We start from the raw sequence: 14,532 nt of genomic DNA on the forward strand, positions 1-14,532 counted from the left end.
TAGATTAGCTTCCGCTGCTCATGTGGAGGAGTGGGGAATCAAAACCCGGTTCTCCAGATCAGAGTCCGCCTCTCCAAACCACACCACACTTAATCCCTTCAGACCACTGCAAAATACAATGCTTTGCTTTCCATCCCCTTAGTGCAGTCTCCACATTCTGAACATCCCTCACTTTTGACTACTGTAGCCACCTGATGTTGTCACACCTGAGCCCCTTCCTAGAGCTTTGCTACCGAAAGTCTTTCACATCTCCCCGTTCCGGCCAGATGGCTCCCCTCTCTTTAAATCCCTCTAATCACTTCCCGCATGCTCCTGTCTCAACACAAACTCCCTGCCTTTGCCTTCCAAATGCTTCCATGGACCTGACTTTCCCTTCTCTATCTGAAACATTTCTACGCCACTCTTCCACCCTGCTCTCACACCTCAATGCACCCTTTCCCAAGAACCTCACACCTGCAGGCATGTCGCCTCAGATATTTGAAGATCTCGCAAAATGACTCTGGCCTCTCCCCCGTTTGGCATGTGGCACCGAGTACCAGAACACCCACATGATGCCACTTCTCTCTCATTGTTCAAATTACTCAACACCAACGTTCTCCATGAGGACTTCAGCACCACCTCTTAGCTGCCTTCCCATAATGAAACTAAACCCAAGTGAACATAATGAAGTCAATGCAGGTGGTGTTTCTCCTGCACCTCTCTGCTGCCAACTCCTTCCTCACTCGTCTACTACCTGCAAACTCCCTGAGAAAAGGACAATGTACTCTGTAAACTCCCATACAATGTAGCTAACAGAGAATCCACCTGGGGCGGTTTCAGGGTGCTATTATGCACAGTCAAGCAGGAACCCGCAAGGACTTGCATGAGGCAACCCATTTCCCACTCTGTTTCCTCTTTCCCTTTCCTGAAAGCCCCCACAGCCTCTCCCCTTTTCCTCCTTTCCTGTCTCCTTCCCACCCAACAGCCAACCTACATTTATCTGCCCCTCTGTCTTTAGCTTCCCCTCTGACCTCTCCACCAGCATCTACCCAGGAAAACTGTGTAGTGCTAGCCACTGGGCAAGCCCCCGCCCCAGCATGGTAGGGAACCAGCCAGCGTGGTGTAGTGGTTAAGAGCGGTGGACTCTGATCTGGAGAACCGGGTTTGATTCCCCACTCCTCCACATGAGCGGCTGAGGCTAATCTGGTGAAGCTGATTTGTTTCCCCACTCCTACACATGAAGCCAGCTGGGTGACCTTGGGCTAGTCACACCCTTTTCAGCCCCACCTCCCTCACAGGGTGTTTGTTGTGGGGAGGAAAAGGAAAGGTGATTGTAAGCCGGTTTGATTCTTCCTGAGGTTGTAGAGAAAGCCAGCATATACAAACCAACTCTTCTTCTTCAAAGACTTGGGGGGTACCGTCTTTCTCCAGCACCATCTTCCCCACACTATTTCCTCTTTCCGTCACCCTGACAACTCCCATATCCTCTCCCCTTTCCCTGCCTCATTCTCTCCTTCTCAGCCATTCATCAACCTTTCTTTTATCTGCCTCCCATCTCCATCTATATTATTTATTTACTTCATTGATGCCCCACCTTTCCCCACAGTGGGGACTAAAGCAGCTTACATTATTTCCCACTCCTCCTTTTTATCCTACAACAACCGTGTGAGGTAGGTTAGGCTGAAAGTATATGATTGGTCCAAAACCACCCAATGAGCTTCCACAGCCAGATCAGGATTAAAACTTGGGCCCCCACTCTGAAGATCTAACTGCTACACCACACTGGGTTTTATAAGGTGGCTGCTATGGAACAGTAATAAGCAGCCAGGCCTAGTTGAGTCATGTAAGCTGTGTGGTATTAATTCACCCAGAGGTTGCTGTCAGGCCTAGAGCTGCCAACCTCCAAGTGGATCCGGAGATCTTCCGGAATTAGAGCTGAACTTCAGACAACAGAGGTCTGTCCCCCACTGGAGAAAATGGCTGCTCTGGAGGGTGGACTCTATGGCATTATATCCAGCCAAAGCCTCTCCCCATCTTCAAACCCTGCCCTCCTCAGACTCCACCACAATACCGCCAGGAATTTCCCAACCTGGAGCTGGAAACCCTGGTCAGGCTTGGCCCCGATGAGCTCCAGCAAATGCACCAGCTGCAGCTGTTCCTTGACAAGCAAGACCTGGCCTAGTTTATCCACACTTTGATCACAACCAGATTGGGCTACTGCAATGTGCTCTATGTGGGGCTGCCCTCCCAGACGACTGGAAAATCAGCTAGTGCCAAACCTAGCAGAGGTCAATTACTGACACATTATAGATACAGAGAGCACACTACATCAGTATTAAAAACTTCCCATTGGCTTCCCGGCATGATTCAAGCTATTGGTTAATATCTTGAAAGCCTTAAAAGGTCTGGAAGCAGAAGAAGAAGAGTTGGTTTTTATATGCTGACTTTCTCTAGCACTTAAGGAAGCATCAAACCGGCTTACAATCGCCTTCCCTTCCCACAACAGACACCCTGTGAGGGAGGTGGGGCTGAGAGAGCTCTAAGAGAGCTGTGACTAGCCCAAGGTCACCCAGCTGGCTTCATGTGGAGGAGTGGGGAAACCAACCCGGTTCACCAGATTAGCGTCCGCCGCTCATATGGAGGAGTGGGGAATCAAAGCTGGTTCTCCAGATCAGAGTCCACCACTCCAAACCACTACACCACACTGGCTTCCCACAAATGTCTGCCTGTCAGTTAAGATCTTCTCCATAAGCCCTGCGCTGCTTCAAAAGTAATATTGATACTACCAGAGGCAAGACCTCTTCTACGGTGATGCGTCACTTCTGGAATTCTCCCTACATAGATCTGCCAAGCACCAAACCGTCTAATATTAGCCGCGAGATGAAAAGGACTCTTTTGTCAGGCTCCAAGAACCCCTCTATTCACCCAACCCATGTTCCCAAGTCTTGTTCCTGCAATATTGTGCAGTCTTAGAAGTTGGGGGGGGGGTGTTTAAGTCCATCTAATTTTATCACTTCTCTGTTAACTATTGCTCGTATTGATTACTAATTTTATGTGCACTGGAAGTTGCTTTGGGAACCTTTCAGGGTGAGTGTCATGGGGAAAAATGTTTAAATAAGTATACACCAGTGGCATTACACAAAGAGCAGAAAAAAATATTCTTCCATTCCTTCCACCCTAGGCCACTCTGAAATGACTTGTCCTCCTCTTCTGAAGAGCACTTTAGTTCAACCCTACGCATGTTTACACCAAAGTCAGTCCTTCATTCAATAGGACTTCCAGACGTGCAGCAGAACTTTCAGTCTCCTGAAAGGAAACACCCTCCAACACATTCACTACTTTCCTCTGCACATTCTCCACCCATCCACCAAGACAATCTAAACCACAATCGTTAATAAGTAAAATATCAGTATTCATTAAATCACATTAGTTTCATTAGTTTAAGGATGCCCACAAGGACTGCAAGGGGAGGGCCCTTGATGGATCAAGGGTCTGAATCACTATAAGGCAGCTTCATGTGTTCAAGGCACAGTGCTACCCAGGATCTACTAAATGGCTTCTGATGAACCCATGAAGCTGCCTTATACTGAATCAGACCCTTGGTCCATCAAAGTCAGTATTGCCTACTCAGACCGACAGTGGCTCTCCAGGGTCTCAGGCAGAGGTCTTTTATATCACCTACTTGCCTGGCCCCTTTAACTGGAGATGCCTGGGATTGAATCTGGGACCTGCTGCATGCCAAGCAGATGCTCTACCACTGAGCCACAGCTCCTCCCCTTTTATATGCTGACTTTCTCTACCTTTAAGGAGCCTAAAAGCAGCTTACAATCACCTTCCCCTCCCCTCCCCACAACAAACACCCTGGGAGGTAGGTGGGGCTGAGAGAGCTCCAAGAGAGCTGCGCCTTGCCCAAGGTCACCCAGCTGGCTTCATGTGCAGGAGTGGGGAAACAAATCCAGTTCACCAGATTAGCCTCCGCCGCTCACGTGAAGGAGTGGGGAATCAAACACGGTTCTCCAGATCAGAGTCCACCACTCTTAACCATCATGCCACACTGGTACCCAGCTTACCAAATTAGTACCATCTTGTAACCTTTCTGCACTGGTATCAGTCAGAGTCAGCACAGGGAAACCTACTAACTGAGATTATGAAACTCACTAGCCAGGCCATACTGTCTTATAAAACTTCAGCAAAGCCAGCAAGGGCTTCTAGCAACGTTTCCCACCAAAATAAGCATTCAGTTACAGAAGCCGCAACAAGGGGTTTTCACCCACTAAGAGGCGAACACACAAAACAAGTTAAACACAAGCCATTTTAGCCAATACAGCAAGCGTTTTACACCTTGCGCAAGTTACAATAGATATTCAGTGGAATTTGACACTGCTGTAGAACAACTTCATGCCAACTGAAATCACTGAGGCTGCAATTCTAAGAATACTTCCCTGGGAGTAAGTCTTATTCAATCAAATGGGACTTACTTCTGAGTAGACTTGATTAGGATTGCTCTCTAAGACTTCTCTTCAGTGGAGGCAAAGGGAGGAAGGGGGGAGAACAGATGACAAGCCCTGCTCCTATTCGGCTTTTTCCCCCCTCCCCAATATGCACTGCTCTCTCCTGTTCTTGGGACAGGCTTAGAAAGGAAGCAGACAATGCAATTATTTTGCATATATGCTGAATGAGCAGGTCCACAGTTCTCACTCTTCACTTTGGGAAGAGCAACATAACAAGCGGAGAGATTCTTTATAGTTCTTTACTCATCCCACACCAGCTAAATGCACTGAAGTGCACTGGTTTGTCAAAGTATACCACACGCGTGGGAAAATAGAGTGTAATGGAAAATGACACTTACCCAAATAATTTGTTCTGGAGTATGGTTTAAGATTTTGCCACATCCTTCAATGCATCATGTAAGTCACAAAACACACAATCTTTTCTTTTAATTTATCTATGTGTGTGTAAAGTGCAGTCAAGTCGCAGCTGACTAATGGCGACCCCTTTTGGAGTTTTCATGGCAAGAGACTAACAGAGGTGGTTTGCCAATGCCTTCCTCAGCACAGCAACCCTGGTATTCCTTGGTGGTCTCCCATCCAAATACTAACCAGGGCTGACCCTGCTTAGCTTCTGAGATCTGACGAGATCGGGCTAGCCTGGTCCATCCAGGTCAGGGCTTTAATTTATCTACAGACCGCTATTTTCTCCAAGAGACAAAAGCCACTTACAGCATTCTCTTTTTCTTTGATTCCACACTCCTCCACATGAGTGACGGACGCTTATCTGGTGAACTGGGTTGGTTTCTCCACGTGAAGCCAGCTGGGTGACCTTGGGCTAGTCACAGTTCTCTTAGAGCTCTCTCAGCCCCACCCACCTTACAGGGTGTCTGTGGTGGGGAAGGAAGGCGATTGTAAGCCGGTTTGATTCTTCCTTAAGTGATAGACAAAGTTGGCACTTCCTATACTTTGTTCTCACAACAACCATGTGAGGTAGGCTAGGCTGAGAGTGTCTGACGGCCCAAGATCACTCAGCAAGTGTTCATGCCAGATTGAAGACAAACCTGGGCCTCCCAGATCCTAGTCTAACACTCTAACCACTATACCACACCATATATTGATTCCCTTCATTTAATACTTCACCATTCTTGCCCACAAGGACCAAAACTGGCTTGGATGCTTTTCCTCTCCTCTCATTAAAGGCCCCGAGCAGAAAAGAACAGCTGGCAGTAAGAAATGTGATTCTCAACTGAATCCTCAATGCCACTTTTTTCCCTACAGCCCCTGGTACGCACTGCACAAGACCAATCCTCTTCCTGAACATCATCTCCTTCCGATCCATCCTCAAGGCTCATCTTTTCCACAAAACCTTAATCCTCGCCTCCAACTGTACCAAGCCAGAAAGTGTATTTCCAAGCCTAAAAGTGCATTTTATCAATTGCTATCCACGCTGCCACTATATTCTTCCATACATTTTGGGAAAAATGGATTAGAAGTTTCTGGAGGAAGGAGGTTAGCTTTTCCTTATAATACCTTGCACAGCACTACTTGCAGGAAGAGTACGATATAAGGAAACATTTATTCTTAACCACCTTCTCTTCTCACTACGGGAGGAGTGAAACTGTTTCCATTCATTTCTCCTCTCCTCACCCCCATTTTACAACTAAATGCCACTCAACACAGGCCGCATCTCAGTCCCACTGAACACCCACCTTACATGAAACCGCCTTGTATTGATTAAGACCCTTGATCCATCCAGACCAGTATTACTTACTCCGACTGGCAGCAGCTCTCTGGACTTGCAGGCAAAAGTCCTTTGCATCACCTACCCCTCTGACCCTTTTTAACTTGGAGATGCAAGGAATTGAACCCGGGGGGTGCCTTCTCGATGCAGAGCAGATGCTCTGCTACTGAGCCACAGCCCCTCCCCCCCATACAATAACTCCCCTGCAGGACTGCACACCCACCTTTCCCAGGGGCAGCCTCCAATGCCTTTGAAGGAAGCAAACACCCTCCTCCCCAAAGAAATCCTCCTCAGCAATCCCCCTTGTACGAGGAACCCATGCAGCTGATCACCTCCTCAAGAGGAACCAGACCCAACAACAAGGCTCATAGGAACATAAGAAAGGCCATGCTGGATCAGACCAAGGCCCATTAAGTCCAGGAGGCTATTCACACAGTGGCCAACCAGGTGCCTCTAGGAAGCCCACAAACAAGACTGCAGCAGCACCATCCTGCCTGTGTTCCACAGCACCTAAGATAATAGACATGCTCCTCTGATCCTGGAGGGAATAGGGATGCAGCATGACTAGTATCCATTTTGACTAGTAGCCATGAATACCCCCTCTCCTCCATGAACATGTCCACTCCCCTCTTAAAGCCTTCCAAGTTGGCAGCCATCACCACATCCTGAGGCAGGAAGTCCCACAATTTAACCATGCGTTCTGTGAAGGAATACTTCCTTTTATCTGTTTTGAATCGCTCACCCTCGAGCTCCAGCAGACGACCCCCGCGTTTTGGTATTATTTTTTTTCTGACATTACGAGAGAGGGAGGAAAGCTTCTCCCCGTCCACTCTCTCCACACCACGCAGAATTGGACAGACCGCTATGTCTCCCCTTAACCGCCTTCTTTCCAAGCTCAACAGCCCTAGGCGCCCGCCCCCCCCCCCGAAACCCTCGGGCCGTTTTTACGGCCTAAGTGGGTTAGCAAGGCCGGTTTGCCGAGGCGATCCCCTCCCCCACCAAGACCCCCCTCGAAGGAGGTGGGATGAGAGAAGAAATACGGAACCGCCCCCCGCACCAACCGTACCTTTGTCGTTCGGCACATCCCGGCCGCAGAGAGAGAGAGGGCCCTTCCCCCCTCGGTCTCGCCCCCCCCCTCACTCCTCCTCCCCCCCCCCTCACTCAACACGCCCGCGAAGCAACGGCGGCGGCTCAACGACGCCTCACGTGGGTCAGGCTCCCAAACTGCACGGCAACGACCGGCCCTGGGCCTCTACGTCACTCCGCGGCGACGAGACCTCCAAAGCGAAAGGCGGGGGGGAGGAGGAGAAACGAGGCGTCTCGGGAGAGTCGCCTCTTGCGCATGCGCGAGAGGCGGACCAGCCGAGTAGCAGGGGGAAGAAGGAGGAGACGGTTTTAGCCAAACGCGGGGGAAGGGAGGCGTAGAGAGGGAGTGGTGCGCCTGCGCAGGGAGAAACGGTTCGGTGGGGTTTCCCTTCCTAGTGCGCGTGCGCGCTTGATGTCCCGTTGCTAAGAGAAGCGCCTGGCCCAGGTTTAAAGCAACAGTGCCATTATTATTATTATTACGATTGTTGTTATTGCCATAATTATCATTATGATTATCACGATTATTATTATCATTATTTTTGTCGTTATTAATAATAATATCACTAACAATATTGTGACTATCACTAATATTAATAACTAAATTAACAATAAGAATAACAATATTGTGACTATCACTGATATTAATAACTATATTAACATTGAGAATTAATGTTAATAATAATTAATAATCAATGTTAATAATATTATAATATGGGCCGTTGTCTTTATTATTTTTACCTTTATTGTTGCTGTTATACTTATTAAAGGAACAGTGCACTATAAATATGACAGTAATTTAAATGCACAGTTTCATACTGTTATTATCATGGAAGTGCGTAAACGTAAATAGTCCAGGAGGGCATCGTTTTAAAGGGAATACGGCTATAAAACGGAATCGTTCCAGAAGACATATTTATAAAGTGAACATGATTTTATAAAGCGAACATGATTTTCCGATTTTAATGTCTGAAAATATTTTCTTTTATTCTTGCATTTATTTATGTGTTATGCTATTCGTAATCTTTTGGGGGGGCTTTATTTATTCATTGCAATGCTTATAGTGTATATTACACTGCTTTTATTGCATTTTAATGCATTGCACTGTTCTTATTGCCTTGACTTGGATGGCCTAGACTAACCTGATTTTTTATTTAGTTTATTTATATCCCGCCTTTCTCCCCAATGGGCACACACAACCACTAACATCGTTTTCCTTTCCTCTCTTCTCCTTTTTATCTTAGGGTTGCCAACCTCCAGGTACTATCTGGAGATCTCCCGCTATTACAACTGATCTCCAGCCAACAGCGATCAGTTCGCCTGGAGAAAATGGCCGCTTTGGCCATTGGACTCTATGGCATTGAAGCCCCTCCCCTCTCCAAACCCCACCCTCCTCTGGCTCCAGCCAAAAAACCTCCCGCCGATGGCAAAGAGGGAACTGGCAACCCTATTTTATCCTCACGACAACCAAGTGAGGTAGGTTAGGCTGAGAATGTGCAACTGGTCTGTCACCCAGCAATAGGGTTGCCAACCCCCAGGTACTGGAAGAGATCCAAACAGCACTACAAGGTAATGTTAACAAAAGATAAATTTATAAGAGTGCAGGTAAGTGCAAGAAGTGAACATATATACAAGAATTAAAGGGAAACACAATCAAAGTTTTTCTATACAATTAGCATAAATAGTCCAGCAAGATATGCAATATAACAAAGAAAATTGTCCATTGGATCACATAAAAACAATATAACTGTCCATAATAGACTTTCCTGTGCTTCTCAGTAGCTGGACACAAGATGTCAAAAAAAAGGACCACAGCGAGGAGGTGCCAGAAGAGGTGCCCGGACGTGTCGTCTAGATCATGCACACGTTTCGCACATGGCTTCATCAGCTACACGTATCTGCGTATCATGATCAACAAAATATACCATGCTAATACAAAAATTTCATGTCAATAAATAACTGTTTAAAAATATGAAGAGTTAAACCTTTATTTCGAATTATATCAAATATGTTAAAAATATTTAAAAAACTATACAACTATCATCATAAATACATATTAATTAAAAAGTCTTACCAAAGAAGTTCATGACAATCATATCAAATTCAATGAGGGACCAAAAGGATTTCTATTTAGGTCTCCAAAGCATATAATGAAACTGACAAGATACGAGTTCAAGTAGAAAGCAAAGCAAGGAAATGAACAACAGCTGGTGGAGCAGTAAAAAATACTTAAAGGAGAAAACTCCTTATAAAAAACAAGAATAATCCAGTTCATTATTTAAACCATTGGGAGACAAGGATCCCATGAGAAAAATAAGTTTCGTTTCCATTTGGTGTAATATTTTTTGTATATTTTGGGAATCATAAGGACGACCTTATTCTGGCTCTCATCAGATCTCATAAGAACAAAAGCTGGATCAGACCAGTGGTCCATCTAGTCCAACATCCTACCTCACATGCAGCCAACCAGTTACTCTGAAGGGCCAGCAACAGGGCATAGAGCCTTCCCCTGATGCTGCCTTCTGGCACTGGGATTCAGACAGTTGACTGCCTCTGAATGTGGAGGTTCCCTTCAGTCCCCATGGCTACTAGGCACTGATAGACCTCTCCTCCATCAACCTGTCTAATCCCCTTTTAAAGCTCACCACCTCCCTAGGCAGTCCATTCTATTGCTGAAAAACTCCAGTTGTAATAGCAGGAGATCACCAGCTAGTACCTGGATGTTGGCAAACCTACCCTCAAATGGTACCACATGGACACAGATCTCCATGAGAACTAGGCTCTAAAAAGTGGGTGAAATGCTGGCAGTCCAGTATTTCCTGCATACTAAGGGAAATCAGTCAAAAAAAAAAAGTTGGAGAGCTGCTAGGGTTGCCAACCTTTAGGAGAATTCTCCTGGGAATCGCATCTTGTCCAATAGGCAGGACCAAACTATGATGTTGGGTGAGATTTGGTGCCCAAACAAGACAAAACGGTGTAGCAATATTCCACAAAGCTGGTTTGCTGCTCTTAGGGTTGCTGCTCTTAGGTTTGCTGCTCTTAGGGATCAATTTTGACCCATTGTCACATATTGTTGCTCCAGAAGTGTATTTGTATCTTATTTGTTCTCAATACATTCTTCTAATAGCAAGAATTGCATTGTTATTTTCCTATTTTGGAAATATTTGTCTTGTGCCATATTTTGAATTTCATACTCCTGTAAGCACTTGCAAGCCGTTCATTTGATTACAACCTTTAGGAAGTGGCTGGAAATCTCTGGGAATTACAACTTGTCTCCAGGTTACAGAGATCAGTTCCCCTTGGGGGAAAAAAAGCCTGCTTTGGAAGGTGAATTCTATGGTATTATACCCCACAGAGGTCCCACCCCTCCCAAAACTCTGCCTTCCCCAGGCTCCACCCCCAAAATCTCCAGGAATTTCCCAACCCAGAGCTGGCAACCCTAAGAGCAGCAAACCAGCTTTGTGGAATATTGCTACACCGTTTTGTCTTGTTTGGGCACCAAGAAATCTCACCCGACATCATCGTTTGGTCCTGCCTATTGGCCAAGATGCGATTCCCAGGAGAATTCTCGGCATTCGAGAAGGCCTGTTGTGATAACAAAGGGTTGGAGGGGGGTACTGCAGACACAGCAGTTGATCCAGTGCCAGTTTGAGGGTCTGTGCTGTAATTCCCCTGCACGCGCACACATACACACGAGAACATAAGAAAGGCCATGCTGGATCAGACCCAGGCCCGTCAAGTCCAGCAGTCTGTCCACACAGTGGCCAACCAGGTGCCTCCAGGAAGCCCACAAACAAGACGACTGCAGCAGCAGCATCCTGCCTGTGTTCCACAGCACCTAACGTAATAGGCATGCTCCTCTGATCCTGGAAAGAATAGGGATGCATCATGACTAGGATCCATTTTGACTAGTAGCCATGAATAGCCCTCTCCTCCATGAACATGTCCACTCCCCTCTTAAAGCCTTCCAAGTTGGCAGCCATCACCACATCCTGAGGCAGGGAGTTCCACAATCTAACTATGCAACACTTTGAAATCTGACCTTTCCTCAACTTCTCACAGGCCATGTTTTGCATTTGAATGCTAGCATGGATGGGTAGGGTTGCCAGGTCCCTCTTCGCCACCGGCGAGAGGTTTTGGGGGCAGAGCCTGGAGAGGGCGGGGTTTGGGGAGGAGAGGAACTTCAATGCCATAGAGTCCAGCTGCCAAAGCGAGCTGGACTCTATGGCATTGAAGTCCCTCTCCTCCCCAAACCCCGCCCTCCTCAGGCTCTGCCCCAAAAACCTCCTGCCGGTAGTGAAGAGGGCCCTGGCTACCCTATACCATTGTAATCTCCCCTTAAAGCTTCTCTGTTTTAGAACTGCTACTCTTAGGTTAGCAATGGAATGACCTGGAAGATTAAAATATTCTCCCACTGGTTTTGGAGCATTGTGGTTTTTAATGTCAGGTTTACATCCATTTAAGGAGCCCTGTGGCGCAGAGTGGTAAGCTGCAGTACTGCAGTCCAAGCTCTGCTCACGACCTGAGTTCAATTCCAACGGGAAGTCGGTTTCAAATAGCCGGCTCAAGGTTGACTCAGCCTTCTATCCTTCCGAAGTCGGTAAAATGAGTACCCGGCTTGCTGGGGGTTAAGGGAAGATGACTGGGGAAGGCACTGGCAAACCACCCCGTAAACAAGGTCTGCCTAGTAAACGTAAGGTGTGACGTCACCCCATGGGTCGGGAATGACCCGGTGCTTGCACAGGGGACCTTTACCATTTTTTACATCCATTTATTCTTTTACATAAGAACATAAGAAAATCCATGCTGGATCAGACCAAGGTCCGTCAAGTCCAGCAGTATGTTCACACAGCAGCCAAGCAGGTGCCTCTAGGAAGCCCACAAGCAAGACGGCGGCGGCAGCAGCATTCTCCTGCCCTGTGTTCCACAGCACCTAATATAATAGACATGTTCCTCTGATCCTGGAGAGAGTAAGTATGCATCATGACCAGTAGCCATTTTCACTAGTAGTCATGGATAGCCCTGTCCTCCATGAATATGTCAACTCCCATTTACAGCCTTAAGAACATAAGAAAGGCCATGCTGGATCAGGCCAAGGTCCATCGAGTCTAGCAGTCTGTTCACACGGTGGCCAACCAGGTGCACAGGGACTGGCCTGTTTTGTCTGACATAGAGAGTGGAAGAGCATGGCAGACACTTGATGGCAAAGATAACATTGGCAGAGGAACAAATAAATGAACCTGAGATGGTATGGCTGGCGTTGTTAGTTCCAATGATTGTGTTGTCAGAGTGAATATGGGGACAGAGCTGGCATCTTGGTTTGTCACAGCCCCTGGTCCTGAGGTTTGTGACCATGTTAAAACATTAACAGAGTATATGCCCCACCTTTACACTCTGAACTAGGGTTGCCAGGTCCCTCTTCGCCACCGGAGGGAGGTTTTTGGGGCGGAGCCTGAGGAGGGCGGGGTTTGGGGAAAGGAGGGACCTCAATTCCATAGAGTCCAATTGCCGAAGCGGCCGTTTTCTCCAGGGGAACTGATCTCTATCGGCTGGAGATCAGTTGTAAAAGCGGGAGATCTCCAGCTACTACCTGGAGGTTGGCAATCCTAACTGTGAGTTCAACGAGGCAATTTACAATCCAAGACGAAAATAGCATCGGATACATTTTACAGGATTTTAAATTTAAAGCATCAAACTAAAAAAAAAGCAACACAGTAAGGGGATATGATAGCAATGAGAATTCTTTGTTAGAAAGCCTTAGAGCTACGTTTTCCAAAGTTCCCTGCAGAGGAAAAAGAAATTATTAAACGCGTTTAAATGCAGGACGAGGATATGCCCTGGAAAGTTCAGAGCCAAGTACAAAATACAAACTGATCAAGAGGTGGGAAATGTGTCGTTCTGATTTGTCTGTGGAGAAACCGTGAGAGAAACTGCCGAGGAAGATTTTTTTAAATGAATCATTCGGCGTGCAGAATGCATTTTAACGGGGTTATCAGCTACGTTTTATTATCTCTCCGAACAGACAGCCAGATCGGCTGAAAAAGATGCTCAGGCACCCAAGGTCTGCCGCGACGCTAAGCAATTACCCACATATTCAAACTGGGTTTCTTCCCAATCTTTATACACACACACACACACACACACAAACACACACACACAACACTAAAATAATTTTTAACCTCCCACAGAGCAGAAGAATGTCTTGGCTCTAGCAACATCTGCTGGACATTCCATGTTATTGCATCGCCATATATTTTTAATGCAGGGGAAAAGGCAGTCAAGTGTTTAGGACAGTCACCGGCAGTTTACGCTTGGTAATTAGCAGCGCATTCCTGGCTGAATTGCCCTGCATATTTTTTAAATTTCTTCACGCTGAACCGTCATTCCAGACGTCACTGCGAAGCCGGCGCATACCTACTTCACATCTCTTAAGAGCCCCTTTAAAGCGACCTTTTGTATTTGCTCCGCCCCCGCCTCGAAGCATGCACTGGAGGAAGCATGCAGAATTACACAGCCGTGGCTTAGCTATGCAAACAGCTATTGCTAATGGCTATGCAAACGAAGGATCAGGCGGGTGGGGGTGGAATTTGTTTGACTTTCTCCTCTTGCATGGGGACCGTGAATAGTCATTTTAAAGGCCGAATTTAAAAAAGGAGCTTTGAGCGAGCATCAAAATCGACCCGGCATAAATGGCCTCCATCTACCAGATTCAAGAAACAAGCACGCACACATATATACCTATCAATCCCATTCATCCTTTCCAAGAATGAACAGTTTATGAAGCAGAACCAATCCTGAATGATAATCAAAATGCCCCTTGCATGTTATTCCAGTCTCAGCTAACAAAATTAACACCAAAGAAAGAGGAGCATGTGTTTTCTCCAGATTCACCGCCCGCCTTTAATCACTCTTGGCCTTCCACTGGCCACTTAACCTTTAAAAATATTATTATTTCAGGAAAGAAAAGCCCCGGTGGTATCCTCTTGAGTCCCGTCAAAGAGAGAAATGTGAAGGGGTTGCCTTTTATTAAGTGTTTGCCAGAAAAGCTTCGGTAATAACTGTTCCCTGTGATCAAGGACTCTCCTTCTTTCTCTGTGGAGCCCAACCAATAGGGCACTGGGGCTAGAGATGTACTTCATACGGTTTAATTAGGTGTTTTGAGAAGATGATGTGGTTGACTGCCCTAACAAGACTCCTCAGAGCGCTACAGCACGACTCCAAAGGCATGGAGCGAGACGG

At 46.7% G+C, this 14,532-nt stretch overlaps 1 protein-coding gene across 1 annotated transcript in view; it reads right to left on the reverse strand.

Moving 5' to 3' along the window:
• Positions 1-7,348, reverse strand: part of SENP5 (SUMO specific peptidase 5) — a 52,143-nt gene extending 44,795 nt beyond the window's left edge. Inside the window, exon 1 of the mRNA XM_056849799.1 lies at positions 7,277-7,348. The gene's annotated coding sequence lies outside the window, so the exon portion shown is untranslated. The remainder of the gene's footprint in view (positions 1-7,276) is intronic.
• Between the last annotated feature and the right edge of the window lie 7,184 nt (positions 7,349-14,532).

The sequence above is a fragment of the Euleptes europaea genome, chromosome 5 (assembly GCF_029931775.1).
Source record: "Euleptes europaea isolate rEulEur1 chromosome 5, rEulEur1.hap1, whole genome shotgun sequence".
Classification (NCBI taxonomy): Eukaryota; Metazoa; Chordata; class Lepidosauria; order Squamata; family Sphaerodactylidae; genus Euleptes; species Euleptes europaea.